This window comes from Chiloscyllium plagiosum, unplaced genomic scaffold (assembly GCF_037043375.1).
Source record: "Chiloscyllium plagiosum isolate Xiang-an unplaced genomic scaffold, Cpla_swu_hap1 HiC_scaffold_2, whole genome shotgun sequence".
Classification (NCBI taxonomy): domain Eukaryota; kingdom Metazoa; phylum Chordata; class Chondrichthyes; order Orectolobiformes; family Hemiscylliidae; genus Chiloscyllium; species Chiloscyllium plagiosum.
Window position 1 is genome coordinate 58,630,404 of NW_028270140.1, and position 19,722 is coordinate 58,650,125.

Below are 19,722 nucleotides of genomic sequence, written 5' to 3' on the forward strand. Positions count from 1 at the left end.
AGAAAAGGAAATCAGGCATGCCAAAGAGACTAAATTGGAATAGAGATATCTTAACGGGTTGTGGAGGTTTCCCGGATGATAGCATGCCAACCATTCACGCATCCCGGAATCCTAGATTCCCCAATCTAAGAGTTTGTGTCTTTTCTCTCTTTACTACATTTGGCGTACATGATGTGTCGGTACCTGGGTTGGACTGGCGTGGACAAACTCAGAAGTCACACCACATCAGGTTATACTCCAACAGTTTTATTTGAAATCAAAAGCTTTCGGAAGATGGGGCTCCTCTCAGTAAGCTTGCGACTTCAAACAAACCTGTTGGACTATAATGTTTTGCGTCTCCTACTTTTGGTGTACAGTACGTAAGCGAGCAGATTTCAAAACTGCTTTGTGACGATGCTCTTCCAAGTGAGACCAGCAAAGGCGCTACTCACCATCTTTCAATTTCTTAGGGAAGACCGCCTTCTTAGTCTTGTCCTCTTTCTCTCAGTCATTATTTGCTGTTTCCCGTTTCTTTCTTCCAGGCAGCAGAGCTGTCCCCTCTACATTCAGAGCACAGAATCGCCAGCTTCCTTAGTAAAGCAATGCTTTAACGTTGAGCAACTTGAGCGAAGCTGTGGGTGAGTGAGCGGGAGCGCGAGGGACAGAATGGGGAAGGCAGTGTTCAGGCTGCCAGGGTTGGTAGAACTCAGAGCGCACGCCTTTCTGCAGCGCGTATGCAGGAACCATTCACAGACCTGGAGCTAAAGGCGCAGACTGAGTGAGGCGTGTGCACTTGACTTTATTTTTCGACATTTGATTTCCAGTGGGATTTCTTCACTTTTCCTTTTGTTTCTCTGTGGTTGAGTGAATGATGTGGAGTCTGCGGTGCATTCATTCATTCTGCAGAAAGGAAGCTTGACATGAGCACCATGTCCTTTTTTTTCCCGAAAAACAATCCTTTCTTCAGAATGAATGATTTCTGGTATCCATTACGATACCATTACCATGAATCAACAATTCAGCGTGTATTCCGCGGACAAAACAATTTGCCAGTTGCCAGTGCATGTGTTTTTGTTCAGATTTAAATGCCTCTTAACTAGGTTTTTTTAATTTCGTGAGCTCGGAAAGTGAGGATACATTAATTCTGAAATGTTCCTTTCTAAACCAAATAAAATGTTCCTGGTTTTAGATCTTGTGACTGGCATTTGAACGTGGTGAATTGATGGGTTAATGTTATGGATGTAGATGGAAGGTGTGTGACCAGCATCCATCTCTAGATATGAGGGGGAATCCCAAGACATTCTGTAAACACTTTAAAAACAAAAGAAAAACTAGGGAGAAGGTGGGACCACTCAAGGATAAAGGAGGCAACTTGTCTTTGGAGGCAGAGGCATGATCATAAATGACTACTTTGTTTCTGTATTCACCCAGGAGAAGGGCATGGCAGATAGTGAGATTTGTGTAGAGATTACTAATATGCTAGGAAGAAGTGGTAGTGGATCTTTTGAAGAACGTTAAGCTGGATAAGTCCCCAGGGCCTACGGGATTTACACCAGTTTATTGAGAGAGACATGAGGAGAGATTGTTGGGGCCTAGACCGAGATCTTTGTATCCCCACTAGCCAGTGGAGAGGTTCTGGAGGACTGGCAAGTCACTAATGTTGTTCCTCTATTCAAGAAGGGAAATAGGAATAATCCAGGAAACTATAGACTGATGAGTCTCACATCAGTGGTTGTGGAAGTATTGGAGGGAATTCTTAGGGATAGGATTGATATGCATTTGGAAAACCATGGCCGAGGGAGGGACAGTCAGCATGGCTTTGTGCAGGGCAGGGCATGTTTTCTAGGAGAAAGTGAGGACTGCAGATGCTGTAGATTAGAGCTGAAAATGTGTTGCTGGAAAAGTGCAGCAGGTCAGGCAGCATCCAAGGAGTAGGAGAATCGATGTTTCGGGCATGAGCCCTTCTTCAGGAATGAATCATATGGAATGATTCCTGAAGAAGGGCTTAAACCCGAAACGTCGATTCTCCTGCAATTTGGATGCTGCCTGACCTGCTGCGTTTTTCCAGCAACACATTTTCAGGGCATGTTTTCTAACTTGAATGATTTTTAGAGAAGGTAACAAATGTGATCAATGAGGACACCGCAGCGGATTATCGTGGGTTTTATAAAGACTTTCGACAAGGCCCCTCATCGTAGGCTCATCCAATAGATTAGGATGCATGGGATCCATGGTGACTTGGCCATGTAGATTCAGAATTGGCTTGTTCATAGAAGGCAGATGGTAGTGGTGGGAGGGTGCTTTACCAGTTAGAAGTCCATGACTTCTTTGCTGTTTGTGAAATATACACATGATTTGGATGAAAGTGGAGAGTGCATTAGTAAGTTTGAAGACAATAAAAAATTATGATTCGGAGATGCCGGTGTTGGACTGGGGTGTACAAAGTTAAAAATCACACAACACCAGGTTCTCGTCCAACAGGTTTAATTGGAAACACACTAGCTTTCGGAGCGACGCTCCTTCATCAGGTGATTGTGGAGGGCTCAATCGTAGCACAGAATTTATAGCAAAAATTTGAAGTGTGATGTAACTGAAATTATACATTGAAGAATTGATTGTCTGTTAAGCCTTTCATCTGTTAGAATACAGTGATAGTTTCACTTCTTTCATGTGTAAATCACAAAACCCTTTTTTTTAAAGTTGCATTCTCGGGTTAGCTGTTAACAATGGTGATAGCTAGACAATATGTTGAAGGTGTTAGCCCCCTGTGTTCTCTGTCTATGACCTGATGTTTAGATTGATTCCAATCTAAAAAGTGAAATAACAGAGTTTTACATAAATTCATGCAGTTTTTGAGCTCAGAGTTCGACATGAATCTATGTGGTTTTTGAGAAAAGTGCAATGTAACTCTGAAAGTACCAAAAAAATTCACCACACACAATATATATGTGTGCATGTGGGTCTTTGTCTGTCTGTGTGTGTGTCTGTCTGGGGTGGGGGTTGTGAGTGTGAGAATGTGTGTGTGTGTGAGTAGTGAGTGCAGAGTGTCTACACACACGCACATTCTCACACTCACAACCCCCACCCCAGACAGACAGACACACAGACAGACAAAGACCCACGTGCACACATATATATTGTGTGTGGTGAAGTTTTTGGTACTTTCAGAGTTACATTGCACTTTGCTCAAAAACCACATAGATTCATGTCGAACTCTGAGCTCAAAAACTGCATGAATTTATGTAAAACTCTGTTATTTCACTTTTTAGATTGGAATCAATCTAAACATCAGGTCATAGACAGAGAATACAGGGGGCTAACACCTTCAACATATTGTCTAGCTATCACTATTGTTAACAGCTAACCCGAGAATGCAACTTTAAAAAAAAGGGTTTTGTGATTTACACATGAAAGAAGTGAAACTATCACTGTATTCTAACAGATGAAAGGCTTAACAGACAATCAATTCTTCAATGTATAATTTCAGTTACATCACACTTCAAATTTTTGCTATAAATTCTGTGCTACGATCGAGCCCTCCACAAACACCTGATGAAGGAGCGTCGCTCCGAAAGCTAGTGTGCTTCCAATTAAACCTGTTGGATGAGAACCTGGTGTTGTGTGATTTTTAACTTTGTACACCCCAGTCCAACACCGGCATCTCCGAATCATGACTACTATCGACACCACTAACTGCCGGCTTAAAGTGGAGAGGATCTCCAAGAAGATCGCACAAATCGACACAGACATCAAGTTTCTACAGGAATGCAGGCAAGCAGGAAAGATCCCGAATGGATTATGGATCACGAACCCACTTAGGTCGACCTGCAACACAGACTACGCAGAGAGACTTTGCCACCGCACCTCTCGTAAACTTCTCAATCATCTCGTGCACCAACTCTACAGCAGGCGCCACAACCTTGAAATTCAGATGGAATCCACACTCACAGCCTGCACACAGGATACATCAGTACAATTACGTGACATCGCCAAACAGACAAGGCAACTAAACTACACCGCGTACATGCACGCCAAGAACAAAAAACTGGAGAAGCTTGGCATTCTCACCAGTAATAGCAAAGCCCGCCCTGGAACCACAGTAGACAATATTATCACTGCGGGGAAGTCTATTGTCAACTTATCGGACCACACCCTTCGACCGGAAGAGATTGAAGTCCTGAGTAGGGGTCTCAACTTCTGCCCCACCACCAAAATAGACCCGTTGGTTCTGGCAGCAGACACAGAGCAGTTCATCAGACGAATGAGACTCCGGGAATTCTTTCAAGGTGCCGGCAGTGATCCCACTGAGCCCACTGATGAACTAGAACAGTCATCACAGGGATCTGTAGAGGAGCGATCAAAGAAGGTGTCAACATGGACCCCACCGGAGGGCCGCTGCCCTGGGCTTGACATGAATGCTCAAACTGTCAGGAAATATATAAATGCCAGATTCATCAGCCGTACCCATATGGTAGAGCAAAACATCACCCGTTCCCAACGCAATGCTATCCAGGCTCTCAAAACCAATCACAACATTGTCATCAAACCAGCAGAATAGAACAGATTACTGCAAGGAAGTGTATTGACAACTGAACAACCAGGAACACTACAGGCAACTACCAGCTGATCCGACCAAAGAACATATCCGAGAATTAAACACACTAATCAGAACTTTGGATCCAGACCTTCAGAGCTCCCTACGCGCCCTCATCCCACGTACTTCTCGTGTAGGTGACTTCTACTGCCTTCCAAAGGTACACAAAGCCAACACACCGGGATGTCCCATCATGTCGGGAAATGGGACCCTATGTGAGAGTCTCTCTGGCTATGTGAAAGGCATCTTGAAACCTATTGTACAGGGGATCCCCAGCTTCTGTCGCGACACTACGGATTTCTTACAGAAACTCAGCACCCATGGACCAATTGAACCAGGAACATTCCTCGTCACAATGGATGTTTCCGCACTCTACACCAGCATCCCCCACAATGATGGCATCGCGGCAACAGCCTCAGTACTCAACACCAACACCTGCCAATCTCCAAACACCATCCTACAACTCATCCGCTTTATCCTTGATCATAACGTCTTCACCTTTGACAACCAATTCTTCATCCAGACACACGGAACAGCCATGGGGACCAAATTTGCACCCCAATATGCCAACATTTTTATGCACAGGTTCAAACAAGATTTCTTCTCTATGCAGGATCTCCAACCGACATTGTACACCAGGTACATTGATGACATTTTCTTCCTCTGGACCCATGGCAAGGAGTCACTGATAAAACTACACAGTGACATCAACAATTTTCATCCCACCATCAAACTCACCATGGACTACTCTCGACTGTCTGTCTCATTCTTGGACACGTGCATCTCCATCAAGGACGGACACCTCAGCACCACACTCTACCGCAAACCCACAGACAACCTCACAATGCTGCACTTCTCCAGCTTCCACCCAAAACATATTAAAACAGCCATTCCCTATGGACAAGCCCTACGCATACACCGGATCTGCTCAGATGAAGAGGAATGTGACGGACACCTGGAAATACTCAAGGATGCCCTCACAAGAACGGGATACAATGTTCAACTCATTGACCGCCAGTTTCGACGTGCCACAGCAAGGAACCGTAATGACCTCCTCAGGAGACAGACACGGGCTGCAATTGACAGGGTACCCTTCGTTGTTCAGTACTTCCCAGGGGCTGAAAAATTACGCCATGTTCTTCATGACCTGCAACACATTATCAATGGAGCTGAGCACCTCACCAAGACCTTCCCCACACCTCCACTACTTGCCTTTAAACAACCGCCAAACCTCAAACAGATCATTGTTCGTAGCAAACCGCCTGGCTCTCAGAACAACTCCATACAACCCTGTCACAGTGGACGCTGCAAAACATGTCAGATTGTGGACATAGATACCACTATTACGCGTGGGAACACCTCCCACTGTGTACATGGCAGGTACTCATGTGACTCAGCCAACATTGTCTATCTTATACATTGCAGGCAGGGATGCCCAGAGGCATGGTACATTGGGGAAACTGAGCAAAGGCTACGACAACGGATGAATGGGCACCGCACAACAATCAACAGACAGGAAGGTTCCCTCCCAGTTGGGGAACACTTCAGTGGTCCAGGACATTCAGCCTCGGACCTTCGGGTGACCATCCTCCAAGGTGGACTTCCGGACAGGCAGCACAGGAAAGTGGCCGAGCAGAGGCTGATAGCTAAGTTCGGTACCCATAGGGAGAGCCTCAACCGGGACCTTGGGTTCATGTCACATTACAGGTGATCACCATTGCACTACACACACACACACACAGATATTCCTACACACACACACACTCTCACATGCACACGGACACAGATACACACAGACGCGCACACAGGCACCCACACACACCCTTATAGACACACAGACTCCCACACATGCACCCTCTCACAGACTTAAGACACTCTGCACTCACTACACACACACACACTTTCTCACACTCACAAGCTCCACCCCAGACAGACACACACACAGACAGACAAAGACCCACATGCACACATATATATTGTGTGTGGTGAATTTTTTTGGTACTTTCAGAGTTACATTGCACTTTGCTCAAAAACCACATAGATTCATGTCGAACTCTGAGCTCAAAAACTGCATGAATTTATGTAAAACTCTGTTATTTCACTTTTTAGATTGGAATCAATCTAAACATCAGGTCATAGACAGAGAACACAGGGGACTAACACCTTCAACATATTGTCTAGCTATCACCATTGTTAACAGCTAACCCGAGAATGCAACTTTAAAAAAAAGGGTTTTGTGATTTACACGTGAAAGAAGTGAAACTATCACTGTATTCTAACAGATGAAAGGCTTAACAGACAATCAATTCTTCAATGTATAATTTCAGTTACATCACACTGCAAATTTTTGCTATAAATTCTGTGTTACGATCGAGTCCTCCATAATCAGCTGATGAAGGAGCATCGCTCCGAAAGCTAGTGTGCTTCCAATTAAACCTGTTGGACTATAACCTGGTGTTGTGTGATTTTTAACTTGATAAAAAGTTAAGTGGAGTTGTAGATAGTGTCGGAACTTGTCAAAGGATACAGCGGGATATAGATCAGTTGCAGATATGGGCAGAGAAATGGCAGATGGAGTTTCATCTGACTAAGTGTGAGGTGCTCCACTTTGGGAGATCAAATGTTAAGGAAAAAATATACTGTTAATGGCAGGACCAAACAGTATTGGTGTACAGAGGGACTTTGGGATTCAAGTCCATAGCTCCCTGAAAGTGGCCATGCAAGTAGATAGAATGGTGAAGAAGGCATATGGCATGCTTGTCTTTTTTAGTTAGGGAATTGAATACAAGAGTCAGGATGTCATATTGCTGCTTTCCCAAAATTATGAGATGCATAGGTAGGGTTGATGGTCAGAATCTTTTCATCAGAGGTGAAATGTCTAAAACTAGGAGGCAAGGTGAGAGGGGATAGGTTCAAAGGAGATGTGAAGGGCACAGAGTCTGGTAGGAGTCTTGAAGCCACTGCCAGGCATGGTGGTGGAGGCAGGTATGATAAGGACATTTAGACAATCACATGAAAATACAAAGAATGGAGGGATATCGACCAAGGCCAGATAGAAGTGATTAGTTTAATTTGGCATAATGTTTGGAACAACATTGTCGGCCATAGGGCCCATTCCTGTTCTGTACAGTACTATGTTCTATGGGATCAACCTTTCTTTCACAGTATGGATCATCAGATTTGCTGAACAGATTCTGAATTTTACGTTGAAACTGAATCTCTCAGTCCCAGCACAGGAAGCTGTGATTTCTTATATTAAAGAGTTTTAGCTGAAAGAACAAACTCAAATATTTTCAGTGAGAACGCATTTAGCAGTGTTTAACAAAAAGGGTTTCCTTTCTTGTCTCAATTTTAAAGCAATTTATTCAGTTATTCAATTATTTTCATCCCGACTACTTCTTTAAAATGATTTCTGTAAATCTAAATTAAATTCAATTTGATTTTTTAATCACTGATTACTGTTAGTGTATTAAAAGGAATCTTGAACTCCTTTCTCTTCAGTAGTTAATTGCATTGTAGAGTAGTCAACATTTCCTAATCCCTCAATAACTCAGATCACTCTGCTGGTGACAGAGACAAGCTACAATTTTTGATTAGATTAGATTCCCTACAGTGTAGAAACAGGCCCTTCAGCCCAACAAGTCCACACCAACCCTCCAGAAGTAACCCAGCCAGGCCCATTTCTCTCTGACTAATGCACCTAACACTCTAGGCAATTTAGCATGACAAATTCACCTGACCTGCACATCTTTGGACAGTGGGAGGAAACTGGAGCACCCAGAGGGGACACACACAGACTCAGGCAGAATGTGGAAACTCCATACAGACAGTCGCCCGAGGCAGGAATTGAACCTGGGTCCCTGGTGCTGTGAGACAACTCTGCTAACCACTGTTCCAGGCACTGCTTTCTGATTTCATTACATTTGCTTTACGATCACCACTCGTTATATGAAATAATCATCACCATCTTAGTCAAGTTCAGTTCCCTTTACCGATCTGCACCTATCCCTGTTACGAAGGGATCTTACGCAGACAGTAAGATCTTACCCATCAAATCTAGGGTCCATTTAAACCCCAGTCCATTGTTCAAAGTGGAGTTTAATGCATATGCCAGAACATACATATTTGATTGGCCCATTTATCATGGTCTTGTAAATTCCAACTTTTTCTGACTCTGGAATTTGCAAATGAATATTTTTGAATGGCTGTTAAACTCAACATTTAAATGCTCATGTACCCCATTGATCTGAAATGTAAGTAGTAAACTAATTTATTTATTTTTGTATCAAATACAACATTCCATGAGTGTCACAAAAATTGGTAAAGCAAAAACATGTGGTTGGAATCAAAGCAAACCATCAGACAAAAGTAAAGGTTCTGGCTAGAGAGAAAGCAAAGTACTAGAAAAGCCAATGTAAATATTTTAATGGGGATTTGAGGCAGTTCTGAGCTAGTGTGTTTGACAGGGAGAGATAAGAGTCACTCAGCATTCACACCCCTCCCCCACTTCCTCGTCTCCCCCCAAAAAACCCCTCTTGTCAACACTCTTTCCAAATATTAGCAGGACTAACACTGGTGGATACAAAGGAGATTGGCAACATTTTTCAATTAGCACATGAAGGGTAAGTCGGGTTCCATACGATCAATTGTGTTGGGGATTCTCAGAGGCACAGACAGATGTTTCTGTACATAGCAGTGAAAAATCAGAATGGTGTGTTGCCTCCCAGGATCAAGGATATCTTAGAGAGGGTCCAGAATGTTCTCAAAGGGGAAATGACCTGTACAAGAAGGTTAGATTACACCTGAATTGGAAGGGGGCTAATATACTGGCAGGGAGATTTGCTAGAGCAGCTTGGGAGGATTTAAACCATTATGGGGTGGGGAGCGCTGGGGAGCAGGGAGATACAGAGGAAACAGATCAATCTGGTACTGGTACAGTTGAAAAAAGAAGCGAGTCAAACAGTCAGGCCAGACAGGAACAAAGCAGAGCACAAGGTAGTACTCATGAATTAAACTGCATTTATTTCAATGCAAGAGGCCTAACAGGGAAGGCAGATGAACTCAGGGACATGCATCTCATAATTTTGGGAAAGAGATGGTCACCTTATTGGGATTGTATTATAGACCCCCAAATAGTCAGCTGGAAATTGAGGAACACATTTGTAAGGAGATTTCAGTTATTGGTAAGAATAGGGTGGTTATGATAGGGATTTTAACTTTCCAAACATGGACTGGGACTGCCATAATGTTAATGATTTAGCTGTAGAGGAATTTGTTAAGAGTGCACAAGAAATCTTTCTGAGTCAGTATGTGGACATACCTATTACAGAAGGTGCAATACTTGACCCACTATTGGGAAATAAGGCAGGGCAGGTGACTGAGGTGTCAGTGGGGCAGCACGATGGATAGACTAGATCTATCAGTTGAAGTTCTAAACTGGAGGAAGGCCAATTTTGACAATATTAGGCAAGAACATTCAAAAGTAAATTGGGAGCAGATGTTTGCAGGTCAAGGGACGGCTGGAAAATGGGAAGCCTTCAGAAATGAAATAACGAGAGTCCAGAGACAGTACATAGAATATAGAACATAGAACAATACAGCGCAGAACAGGCCCTTTGGCCCTCAATGTTGCGCTAACCTGTGAACTATTCTCAGCTTGTCCCCCTACACTATCCCAAAATCATCCATGTGCTTATCTAAGGATTGTTTAAATCTCCCTAATGTGGCTGAGCTGAAAATGTGTTGCTGGAAAAGCGCAGCAGGTCAGGCAGCATCCAGGGAACAGGAGAATCGACGTTTCGGGCATAAGCGCTTCTTCAGGAATGAGGAAAGTGCGTCCAGCAGGCAAAGATAAAAGGTAGGGAGGAGGGACTTGGGGGAGGGGCGTCGGAAATGCGATAGGTGGAAAGAGGTCAAGGTGAGGGTGATAGGTCAGACTGGGGTGGGGGCAGAGAGGTCAGGAAGAAGATTGCAGGTTAGGAAGGCGGTGCTGAGTTCGATGGATTTGACTGAGACAAGGTGGGGGGAGGGGAAATGAGGAAACTGGTGAAATCCGAGTTCATCCCTTGTGGTTGGAGGGTTCCTAGGCAGAAGATGAGGCGCTATTCCTCCAACCGTCGTGTTGTTGTGGTCTGGCGATGGAGGAGTCCAAAGACCTGCATATCCATGGTGGAGTGGGAGGGGGAGTTGAAGTGTTGAGCTACGGGGTGGTTGGGTTGGTTGGTCCGGATGTCCCAGAGGTGTTCTCTGAAATGCTCCGCAAGTAGGCGGCCTGTTTCCCCAATATAGAGGAGACCACATCGGGTGCAGAGGATGCAATAGATGATGTGTGTGGAGGTGCAGGTGAATTTGAGTTAACTACATTAGCAGGTAGGGCATTCCACGCCCTTACCGCTCTCTGCGTAAAGAACTTTCCTCTGTCTTAAATCTATCACCCCTCAATTTTTAGTTATGCCCTCTCGTACAAGCTGACGTCATCATCCTAGGAAAAAGTATTTCACTGTCTACCCTATCTAATCCTCTGATCATCTTGTATGTCTCTATCAAATTCCCCCTTAGCTTTCTTCTTTCCAATGAGAACAGGCCCAAGTCTCTCAGCCTTTCCTCATAAGACCTTCCCTTCAGACCAGGTAACATCCTGGTAAATCTCCTCTGCTCCTTTTCCAATGCTTCCACATCCTTCCTGTAATGGGGTGACCAGAACTGTACACAATATTCCAAGTGTGGCTGCACCAGCGTTTTGAATAGTTGCAGCATGATATTGTGGTCCCGGAACTCAGTCCCTCTACCAATGAAACCTAACACGCTGTATGCCTTCTTAACAGCACAATCCACCTGGGTGGCAACTTTCAGGGACCTATGCATATGGACTCCAAGATCCCTCTGCACATCCACACTACCAAGAATCTTTCCATTGACCCAGTACTCTGCCTTCCTGTTATCCTTCCCAAAGCGCATCACCTCACATTTAGCTGCATTGAACTCCATTTGCCATCTCTCAGCCCAATTCTGCAGTTTATCCAAGTCCCTTTGCAACCTGTAACATTCTTCCAAACTGTCCACTACTCCACGGACTTTAGTGTTGTCTGCAAATTTATTAATCCATCCACATATGCCTGCGTCTAAGTCATTTATAAAAATGACAAACAGCAGTGGTCCCAAAACAGATCCTTGTGGCACACCACTAGTAACTAGTAATTAGTATATTCCTGTTAGGGTGAAAGAAAGGCTGGTAAGTATAGCGAATGCTGGATGACGAAAGAAATTGAGGGTTTGGTTAAGAAAAATATAAGAAGCATATATCAAGTATAGACAGGATAGATCGAGTGAATCCTTAGAAGAGTATAAAGGCAGTGGGAGTATATTTAAGAGGGAAATCAGGAGGGCAAAAAGGGGACATGAGATAGTGTTGACAAGTACGATTAAAGAGAATCCAAAGGGTTTTTACAAATACGTTAAGGATAAAAGAGTGACTAGGGAGGGAATAGAGCCCCTCAAAGATCACATAGATGGTGCCATCTTGAAAAATGCCCATATTACAGAGGAGGAAGGGCTGAAGGTCTTGAAACGCATAAAGGTGGATAAATCCCCAGGACCTGATCAGGTGTATCCTAGGACTCTGGTAAGCTAGCGAAGTGATTGCTGGACCCCTTGCTGGGGTTTGGCTAATGTGATACCATTATTTAAGAAAGGTCGGTGAGTCTGACAGTGGTGGGCAAGTTTTTGGAGTGAATCCTGAGGGACATGGTTTACACATATTTGGAAAGGCAAGGACTGATTAGGGATAGTCAGCATGGCTTTGTGTGTGGGAAATCATGTCTCATGAACTTGATTGAGTTTTTTGAAAAAGTAACAAAGAGGATTGATGAGGGCAGAGCAATGAATGTGATCGATATGGATTTCAGTAAGGCATTCAACAAGGTTCCTCACGGGAGATTGACTTTCAAGTTTAGATCTCATGGAAGATGGAGAGAACTAGCTTGAAAGGAGACGTCGGAGAGTGGACATGGAGGGTTGTTTTTCAGATTGAGGTCTGTGACCAGTGGAGTGCCACAAGGAGTGCTGGGTCCACTACTTTTCGTCATTTATATAAATGATTTGGATATGAACATAGCAAGTGTAGTTAGTAAGTTTGCAGATGACACCAAAATTGGAAGTGTCATTGACAGTGAAGAAGGTTATCTCAGATAACAATGGGATGTTAATCAGATGGGCCACTGGGCTGAGGAGTGGCAGGTGGAGTTTAATTTAGATAAATGCGAAGTGCTGCAATTTGGGAAAGCAAATCTTAGCAGGACTTATATACTTAACGGTAAAGTCCTGGGGAGTGTTGCTGAACCAGGACACCTTGGAGTGCAGGTTCATAGCTCCTTGAAAGTAAAGTCACAGGTAGATAGGATAGTGAAGAAGGTGTTTGGTATGCTTTCCTTTATTGGTCAGAGTATTGAGTACAGGGGTTGGGAGGTCATGTTGCGGCTGTACAGGACATTGGTTAGACCATTGTTGGAAATATTGCATGGTCTCCTTCCTATCGGAAAGATGTTGTGAAACTTGAAAGGCCTCAGAAAAGATTTACACGGATGTTGCCAGGGTTGGAGGAATTGAGCTAGAGAGAGAGGTTGAATAGGCTGGGGCTGTTTTCCCTGGAGCATCGAAAGCTGAGGAATGACCTCATAGAAGTTTATAAAATCATGAGGGTCATGGATAGGATAAATAGACAAAGTCTTTCCCCTGGGGTGGGGGAGTCCAGAATCAGAGGGCATAGGTTTAGGATGAGAGGGGAAAGATATTTTTCACTCAGAGGATAGTGCATGTGTGGGATGAGCTGCCAGAGGAACTGGTGGAGGCTGGTACAATTCCAACATTTAAAAGGCACCTGGATGGGTGTTTGAATAGGAAAGGTCCGAGGGATATGGGCCAGTTGCTGGCAAATGGGACTAGATTAGGTTGGGATATCTAGTTGACATGGAAGAGTTGGAGCGAAGGGTCTGTTTTTGTGCTGTACATCTCTATGACTCTTAAGATGTTACTTCCTGGTGTCAAAGCTCTTCAGTTTCTCAAGTGCTCAGGTTTGGTGCAAGTAAGGATGCCCTAGAATATGTGTTGCTGAATGTATTCCAAGAAAGGACCAAAAAGTCTTGGCCTCTTAAAGAATTAGGGAATTCTTAATAGTGTGCATTGAGGATCCATTAAAATGGAATTGGAAAATTTATGGTCGAGGAAGAAAGCATTTGACCTATGATTTCTGCTGGCTTAAAAATGTCCCAATCTCACTTTGAAATGTTTGGCTTATAGCCTTGTTGAGAAAAGTATTTTAGCAACTGCTACAATTTACAAGTTCCTATAATATCATGAGGATTTTTGCCTTTCCAGATATAACATTTTCAGGCTATACATTCCAGACTCTTTCCATCTCTGGATGCAAGTATTCTAAAACTTCCTCTAATCCTTCTACTTTAAATGTATGCCCCAGGCAATTGTACTAAGGAAATTGGTCTCACATATCCAATCTATCATGGTATTCATTCTTTCTTAACACCTAAATAATATACACCCGAATCTCCACTCCAAGGAAAACATCTAATCTTTCTCCTGAGCTAAATTCCTTGATTCCTGGCAAATTGCTTGTCAGTGTCCTCTGACATCCTGTCTCGTGCAGTCATAGTGCATATGTGTCACATATTGACAGCAACTAACAGCACACATCATTGTTAAGACAAGCTTAGCTATCTTCATTTATGGCCTAATAAAGCTACACAATGAATTTAAGTTATGGCTGCAATTCACTAATGTCTAACTGTTCAGCAAGGCTGAATTGTCTGAAAATGAAATTTGAGCAATAGATGATTTATGCATAAATTGTTTTTAATTAGTTCATAGCCAGACGTCTGATTCATGGCATTAGTGGAGTTGGTTTCCCCTCTACCTCACCAAGGCCGTTCTTGTCTTTGAGTTGTCAGGCTGCTTGTCTGATAGCTAGATTTTGACAAGCTGCATATTTTTGTTCAAGGACACACAGTCTTTGACCCTCTATCAGCAAATATGTTGCTTACCTGCAGATTTTGTTCCCATTCCTAATTGCTCTCTGAGATTGAACAAACTGTTCACATCCTCATCATCCTTTTTGGCCCTAAGCTGAATCATTACCCTGTCTGTATCTTCTCCACCACTCAGAAAACCTATTTCCACTTACGTAGTATTGCCTGTCTCTACCTCACCTCAGTTTCATTGTTGCTGATATCTAATTTGTGCCTTTATTAACTCTAGGCTCAACTGTTCTAATAATGTTTGAGAATGGCAGAAAAGGATAGAGAGAATAAAATTAAGAATACACCAACAGTCAATTTTAGATGTTGCAATGGTAATAAAAAGCCCAAACTAAAGTCTCTGCATCTGGACTGCACAGCATTTGTAAAAAAAACACAAATTGATGGTGCACACTGAAGTAAGTACTTATGATCTGATAGCTAGTACTATGTCCTGAATGTTAATGGATACATGACATCCAAGAATAGAAAACAAGGTGAAGGTCATTAATCAAAGGTGTTTGTGCAACAGATAGAAAAGTCTTTGGTTTAGGAGATCAGGTTGTAGAATCAATTTTGATGGAGATGAGGAATAGTTAAAAAAAGTATTTGGAAGGGAAGGCCCCCTAACAGGAGCTACATTGTAGAATGAAGTGTACAAAGGTAAATATAGGGTGCATGTGTTAAAAGGATGGCAATAAGCATGGATGACTGTAACCTTTTATATAAGCTGGAAAAATCATAATGACAATCGTAGTCTGGATAAGGTGTTTGGAAAATTTCTCAAGATAGTTTTTTCAGAGTAGCATTTTGGAACTGTCCAGAGAGCAGGTGAGTAATAAAATTGGTACTGTATAATGTTACGGCATTATTTAATTACTTCTAAGTAAAGGGATTGTAAGTAGCAGTGACCACAGTATGATTTGAATTTTATATCCACTTTGAAAGGGAGAATTGGACTAAGACTGGTATTTAAACCTAAATAAGGGCAACTGTGTGAGCATGAAAACTGAGCTGAAATGAACTAGAATGCATATTTTGGAATATTCAGATTAAGTATATTTCCGCCAAATGGAAAATTTTTAAAGGGATGGCCCATCTTATGCGGTTCATTAAAGAAATTGAGGAAAACATCAATTTTAAAGATTGTAGAATCTTAATTGAGAATTAAGCAGAGAATTATCAAAAGATGAATTAGGAGGAAAAAAAAGCATGTGCGAAACTAAGTAGAAATGGAAAAATGTGAGTAAGTATGTACTGGCTTATAAAAGGAAAAACGTTAGTAAAGTGAGTGTCCTCTACAGAGTGAGATAGTAGATAATAAGAAAATGGTAGACTAAATTAACAAATATTTTGCTTTATCTTCTCAATAGAGGATACAAAAAAATCAATAGTAATTATAAGTCAGGTGGAAGGCAGAAAAGAATTTAGTGAAATTATAATCCCAAAGTAAGCAGTACTGAACAAACTAATGGAACTGCTGGTCCTGTTGCACTTCATCCTAATGTCTTAAAAGAGGTATATTTTGAGTAGTGGATGTATAAAAGCAGAAAATGGTGGAGGAACTCAGGAAGTCTGGCAGCATTTGAAGAGAGACAAACAGTTAAAATTTCAAGCTTGATAATTGCACTTGAAATGTTAACACTATTTCTGTCTCTACAGTCTTCAGCACATTGCGTTGCTAATTTTAGATTTCCAGGATCCACATTATTTTCTTTATATTTGAGGCAGTAAATACATTGGAGTTATTTTTTTCAAAATTCAATGAATTCTGGAAGAGTTCCTACAGATTGGAAGGTGGCATGTAATTGAGAAGGGAAGAAGGCAGAAAACAGGAAATTATAGACTAATTAGCTTGACATCTGTTGTGGGGAAGGTGCTAGAATCAATTGTTAAGGAGGTTACAGCTGAATTTATAGAAAACCTCAAGGTAACTGGGCATAAGCATTGTTTCACAAAAGGAAAATAATGTTTACCCAACTTATTGGAGTTATTTAAGGAATAACATGTGTTGTGCATAAAGGAGAGCTTGTAGATTACAATACATGAATTTCCAGTGGGCATTTGACAGGATGCCATATTAAAAGTTGGAGCAAAGTAGAAACTCATGGTGTAGGGATTAACATTAGCATGGATTGAAGATTGGCTGGCAGAAATAAGAACTGAGGAGTGACCATATAAAGATTTATAAAATCAAAAGGGGCATGGATAGGATTAACAGACAAGGTCTTCTCCCTGAGTTGCAGGAGTCCCAAACTAGAGGGCATAGGTTCAGGGTGGGGGGGGAGATATAAAAGGGACCTAAGGGGCAACTTTTTCACACAGAGGGTGGTGCATGTATGAAATGATTTGCCAGAGGAAGTGGTGGAAGCTGGTACAATTGCAGCATTTGAAAGGCATCTGGATGAGTATATGAATAGGAAGGGTTTAGAGAGATATGGGCCAAATGCTGGCACATGGGGCAAGATTAGGTTAGGTTATCTGGTCGGCATGGATGAGTTGGACTGAAGGGTATGTTTCTGTGCTGTACATCTCTATTTACTCTATGACTCTAAATATGTACAGAGGAACCTCAATGATCCGAACATTGATTATCCGAAAATTGGATTATCCGAACAGGATCTGAAGGTCCTGTGAAACTGTTACAACAAAGAAGTATTACTGACAATGGTGCCACCATTGCGTCTTTTGTTAACAGTTTAGGGTTACCTGCACTGAAGAAGATGTACAAATGTTGCATCAAAGAGTTGTTAATGACAATGGTGTAGCAATCTCAGTTAGTCAATTATAGCCGTGTTAAAATAATTTTAACTAACAATGGTGCAATGCTCGTGTCTTTTGTTTAACTGAGGAATACGTGCACTGAAGAAGATGTGCAAACGTTGCAGCAAAGATGTGTTAATGACACTGATGCAACAATTTTAGTCAATCAATTGTTGCAGTGTTGAAAGAATTTTAACTGACATGTTGAAGGATTTAAAATGCATGACAAAATCAGGGGTCCTTCTACATCTTTGTTCCAAGTTCGAATCTGGTCTTATTAATCATGTTTGTTGCATGTACTTACCATATAGAGTCATAGAGTCATAGAGATGTACAACATGGACCAACTCATTTTGCCAACCAGAAATCCCAACCCAATTTAGTCCCACCTGCCAGCACCTGGCCCATATCCCTTCAAATCCTTCCTATTAATTCCCACCACTTAGCCTCCACCACCTCCTCTGGCAGTTCATTCCACACACATATCACCCTCTAGTTCTGGACTCCCCACCCCAGGGAAAAGACTTTGTCTATTTATCCTATCCATGCCCCTCATGATTTTATAAACCTCTATAAGGTCACCCCTCAGCCTCCAAAGCTCCAGGGAAAACAGCCCTAGCCTATTCAACTTCTCCCTATAGCTCAAATCCTCCAACCCTGGCCCCATCCTTGTAAATCTTTTCTGAGCCCTTTCAAGTTTCACAACATCTTTTTGTTAGGAAGGAGACCAGAATTGCACGCAATATTTCCAACAGTGGCCTAACCAGTGTTCTGTACAGCCACAATATGATCTCCCAACTCCTGTACTCTGACCAATAAAGGAAAGCATACCAAACGCCTTCTTCACTATCCTATCTACCAGTGACTTTACTTTCAAGGAGCTATGAACCTGAACTCCAAGGTCTCTTTGTCCAGCAACACTCCCTAGAACCTTACCGTTAAATGTATAAGTCCTGCTAAGATTTGCTTTCCCAAAATGCAGCTCCTCACATTTATCTAAATTAAACTCCATCTGCCACTTCTCAGCCCATTGCCCATCTGATCAAGATCCCATTGTATCTGTGAAGAGAAAGGGGACCGTAATGACAATTGAATAGAAATGCAAGTTTTAACAGTGTCTGGATCCTGGTGAACAGGCATCAAAGATTGCACAGGAGTACAACACTGGAATAGCGATAGTGTCTAACATCAGGCAAGCAAGACTGGCGATTGAGAAATTCATCAGCCAAAGTGACACTTCAAATGCTTTAAAAAGAAAATCTATGAAGCCAGCAAAGGAAGAGCAATTCAACCAAGCTGTATTTTTGTGGTTTTCATAGCAGCGTGAAAAGGGATTCCCATGTTTGGCCCGATGATACTGGAAAAAGCTGCAGTTTCCATAAACGAGTCCATGCTGATGAGTCTGATCATAGCATAGCTGGTTACAGCAGTACAAACATCGTCATGGCATTAGGCAACTCAACGTTCTTGGAGAGCAGAAGTCCATAGATGACAGGCAGGATATAGATTCATCATTCATGAAGGAAAGTATGAACCTGAGCAATTGTACAGTGCTATTGAAAGTGGATTGTTTTGGCATGCACTGCTGGACAAAACACTTGCATCCATCGTGGAAAAGCAGGTGTCGGGACATAAAGTGCAGAACGATTGTGTCACGACTTTCCCTTGTGTCAACGCCACTGGCTCTTATAAATTACTGCTTGCCTACAATATGCTAATCCATGCTGTTTCAAGAAATCATTTTCCGTTTAGTACAAAGCACAAAATAAGACATAGATGACATATCTACTTTTTTCATCTTCGTTTCATGAAGATTTTGTACCTGGCAAGCGCTGGACTTGAGCAACGTGCCCTTCTGCTTGTTGACAATGTGAGGGCATGCACTATGAAAGGCAGCCAGTTAGAATCAGCAGACAGAGCTATCAAGTGTTTGTTTTTACCACCAAACACTACTTCGAGGTTACAGCCACTTGATCAGGGAATCATTGCAATAATGAAAACATATTATCGCGGTACCATGTTGTGTGCCATCCTGGGTGAAGACAATGCAGAAAAAGGAGTGCAGGAAATTATGAAGGCATTCACAGTCAAGGACGCCTTGTTCATGATTGCTGGATCTTGGGACTGCATCAAGCCATCGACAATTGCGGAGTATTAATACAATGGCATGAATGTTGGTAGTCATGCCAATGAAGAGGACACCTTTCCAGTTCAAAGGGTAACCACTGGCATCACCGAAAACAGCAGACAGCTGGGATTAGGACTTTGTAGAGGCTGAGATCGATGCTTGGGTGAACTGTTACAAAGACATCAGAACAGAGACACTCAGTGATGATCAGATAGTCAACATAGTCACAGAAG

At 42.4% G+C, this 19,722-nt stretch overlaps 1 protein-coding gene across 1 annotated transcript in view; it reads left to right on the top strand.

The window, feature by feature from the left end:
• Positions 1 to 510: 510 nt before the first annotated feature.
• cdc42se2 (CDC42 small effector 2) overlaps positions 511 to 19,722 on the top strand; it is a 318,114-nt gene continuing 298,902 nt past the window's right edge. The window contains exon 1 of the mRNA XM_043714273.2: positions 511 to 617. The gene's annotated coding sequence lies outside the window, so the exon portion shown is untranslated. The remainder of the gene's footprint in view (positions 618 to 19,722) is intronic.